Source organism: Vicugna pacos, chromosome 6, assembly GCF_048564905.1.
Source record: "Vicugna pacos chromosome 6, VicPac4, whole genome shotgun sequence".
Taxonomy (NCBI): domain Eukaryota; kingdom Metazoa; phylum Chordata; class Mammalia; order Artiodactyla; family Camelidae; genus Vicugna; species Vicugna pacos.
Genome location: NC_132992.1, coordinates 72,943,527 through 72,947,440, shown reverse-complemented (window position 1 = coordinate 72,947,440; position 3,914 = coordinate 72,943,527).

Here is a 3,914-nt window from a genome sequence, read left to right as displayed (position 1 = left end):
GCTATTGATCTCATTGATTATTTGTTTTCAGGTGGTTTCTTGGTGGTGCCTTCTGACCCGACCTTCTCCCTGCCTGAGACCTCTGGGCCCAGCCCTCTTGCCAGACGTACACATGTGAGATGTGTGTCATGTGTATGCGTCCTCTGAGGGTGGGACTACTCTGTGGCCATGCCTGCCTCTGACTAGCCCGCTTACCATACTAGGGCTGTCGGCCTAGGGGCAGGCGGAAGGCACAATCTGGTAGCTGTGTGCCACCAGGCAGCAGGAGGGACATGGGCCCCTTCTCTCCTTTTACCTTCTGTTTCATTAGGTGTTCATCCTGCCAAACAGGGCACACTCATCTGGGAACAAATAGGCCCCACGACCTGGAGCAGCAGATCCAGGGATGTACTCCCTGCCCCAGCAGCCTCCGAGCCTCTGACCCAGAGCTCCCCACAGGCCTGGCATGCTTTCTCTAGGGCTCGTCCCTTTCCCCAGGCTGCCCTGTGGAAGGCAAAAGTTTGAACTCCTGTGGGGGGGGGTGTCAGTGGACATGGATAGTGGTATGATGTTCAAAATTCTTTAAGGATGAGGATAAAGACCTGTCAGGAGACTCCTGTCTTCCAGGGCCCTGCAGCCCGCAGGCCTGGGCAAGGGTGGGGGTCCCAGTGGGGGGAGAGTGGCAGGTGCTGCAGCGGCCTCAGCTGGAGCTCAGGACCTCAGGGGCTTGTTCTCTTGCCTCCGCACACCTCGGCCGCGGTTCTCTGTTCCTCTGCTCCCCCTGCTTTTTACTTTTGCTGCCTCCTCCATTCCCTTCCTTTTTCCCCCTAGAAAAGCCTGGTATTTAGCTCAGGTTAAGCCTTCTCAGCAGAAAGGTAGCCTTGGGCAAAAGTAGCCCAAGAACTGGAGGTGGTGGTGCTTGAGGATTGGCTCCAGCTGGCAGTGCCGTGGCTGCTCGCTGCCTCTGCTTCCCCTCTCCTGGCACACACACGTCACCTGCATGCCTTAATCTTTTATTGCTGGGTGTGGTCTTGGGTGTTCCTGGGCCAGCTCCTCCTCACATCTGCCAAAATGCAGAGTAGCTGCTGGCCCTGCAGATTTGACTTGCTGTTGGCCCACTCAGCCTCCAGAAAGGGGCTGGAGGGAATGGCTGGAGTTAGGGACAGTTAGCCAGAGGTTAATGTTTTCTCTCTCTTTTTTTTTTTTTTTTTTGAGAGCCAAAGAACCAGCTTGAATTCTGCTGCTGCATTCGTGGTTATAAGCTTTCCATGCCTAGGTTCTGGGGAATTTATCTATGCATGTATATTTTTAAACATTGTTTCCTGGGTACTGGGCATGTGCCTGTCTGAGCCCCAGGCCTGTCTGTCCACATCCCACCATCCACTGTTTGTCTTTCCCTGGGCATCTCCTGAGATGATCTCAAGATAGTGCCCTATTGGTTCCTAGGGCTCATCACTCTTCTCTTCTGCCAGGAAATGTAGTTTAAAAATGGCTAAATATGGCAGAGGACAGGAGCTTGATAGATGATCTTTTCCTTGTTATTTGTTTGTTTTGGAAATGAAAGGGGTTTTAAATGGTTACTTGAACTCTCTTTTCCAAATAAAGGTTTTCCTTTCCCCCTAACTGTTGGTCATTTTATTAGGATGTGGGAGAGGGAAGACCTGGAGAATGAGGTGGGCAGAGAGGAAGAGACTGATCCTGGGGTGGAGCCTCTTATCCTAGATCTAGACCAGAGAAATGGGTTGCCATCTCCCTCTGGTAATAGGCAGGTGCCCACTGCTCTGTGGCCTGGGAGGAACAGGGCTTTGAGCAAAGCCTCCTGCCCTGTTGGGGACATCTCTCTTTTCCATCCTCGCCGAGCTAGAGGAAAACAGCGCTTTGAGCTGCATTCATTCTTCCTCCATCTGCTGCCCCCATACCTCCCCTGTCTGAACTGAGCTGCATTTCAGGAGGGTCTGTGCCAAAAGCGGGGCGTGAAGTGTGTTCCCGGTCAAAGCTTCAGCAGCTGCATGAGTCATGATGTGTGTGGCAGATGCCTCTTGCTGCGCGTCTATTTCTAATCATCTCTTGCATTCTGGAGCCAGGGCTGAGCTGTGGGCCATCTGTTGCTGGAAGGGTTTCTCTTCCTTCCTGGGCCTTACTCTGCTGGGACTTCTGCCTTCCTCCAGCCTCTTATTCAGCAAGTCCAAGCCCCTGTGTCTGTGGGAAAAAGCCCTGAGACCAAGTGTGGTTTTCTACCTTACCTGAACAGAGTCCCAGATCCCACACCTCGGAATCAGTGTCTGGGAATCTGGATTATTTAAAGCTACCTGGGTAGCAGTTGAACCACCTGGGTTGGGATTCAGCAGAAAGAAAATTTAGCCAGGGATTAGGAACACCACTTGTCATCTTGACCAGGTCACTTGGTGACTGTGGGTAAGTTAACCCCTCCCTATGTTTCAGTTCACATATCTTGGTGAAATGGAGATTAAAATAATATTCTTTTCCACTTGTAAGGAAGTTTCAGATCTGAAACTACTTGTTTGGGCTTTGACAAGCAAGGGATGCTACAAATCCCAGAGTATTGTCGGTAATTACAATAACTGGTAATTACTGCTAACAATTGGAAGTGAAGGTGGGTAGTTCTCCCCAGTCTGAACAACTGGCCGCTGGGAATTATTTTATAGCTCCTAAACTTTGAGGTGCATCCCCAGAGACCCCTTTCCTGGCCTGGAGGGCTTCCTCCCAGTGGGTGAGTCACACAGCATGTGCCTGGGACTTTGATGAATGGTTTCCAGAGCACCTCCACTTCCACTGTCACTAGACAGTGGCACTATGAGGTTGCTTTTCAGGTGTTCATATCTTACCTTTACATCTGGGGAAACGGAGACCCCAAAGAGGTAAACTGAGAATCTCCTTTGCTTTATTTCTTGCCACCCTAGCTCCTCAGAACACAGCCTTTTCTGGGAGTAGGAGAGAGGTTGTCCTGTAAGGCAGATAACTGGGCCTGGGCCTGGGCCTGGGAGAAGGGAAATGACTAACCAGACCACTGCTGGCTTGTTGTTCTGTTTTTAAATCCTGTTTTGTTCTTCTCTCCAGTTCTTGCCCTGGTGTAGCTACCAACTAGAGGACTGTTTCCTGATGGGTTACACAAAGCACAGTGTGGCTTCTCTTCTCCAGGAAGCAGGAGGGGCCCGCCTCCTCTAGTTGCCACCAGGGGGAGAACCGCCCTGTGGCCCTACAGTTCCACACTCGTCCAGGTGCACCACTCCTGCTGTTTCTCTCCCCAACAAATGGGCAAAACAAAACTGTCCCAGGCAAGGGCCAGCCAGATGAGAGCCTGGTAAGGTGCAGATCTCGCTGGGGTTAGGAGAGTGTGACCTCAATGCGTTTGGAAGGGAACTCCGACTTTTGCCCCATCCCTAGTCAGCTCCTGTGCCCAGAAGGCCCGAGCCCTTATGCAACTGTGGAGAAGGGTGGAGTCTCCACACTTAACATTCTTGGGGGTTTTGTCTTTCCCACGACTGAGTCCTTTCTGGCTGGGTGCTGGAGGGAGTGCACATTCCCATGTGGACTGTCCCTCAGCACACCTGAGGGGGCCCATCACCACCACCTGCCAGGCCTCAGCGGGCCCCTCACCCCCTTTGCAGACACTGTAAGGCTTACCAGGCAGCTCGCATCCTGGCCAGTTGGCTTGGTCTTCGGTATGACCATCACTTCCTGTCACTGCCCTTCACAGTAGTGGTCAAGATGTCAGATCCTGGCAGATGCGGCGCAGAGCTTCAACCTCTTCGTGCCCTCTGAGAGGTGCCACAGCATCCACGGGTCCAACCCATATCAGTCATGTGCCTAAATTAGGCAGGCGCATGCTGTGAGCGTGGAAGAAGGGAGCAGAAGGAAATGGGGTAGGTAATCCCCCTGGTAAGCTGGGCTCTGGCCCTCGCAGGAGTCCAAAA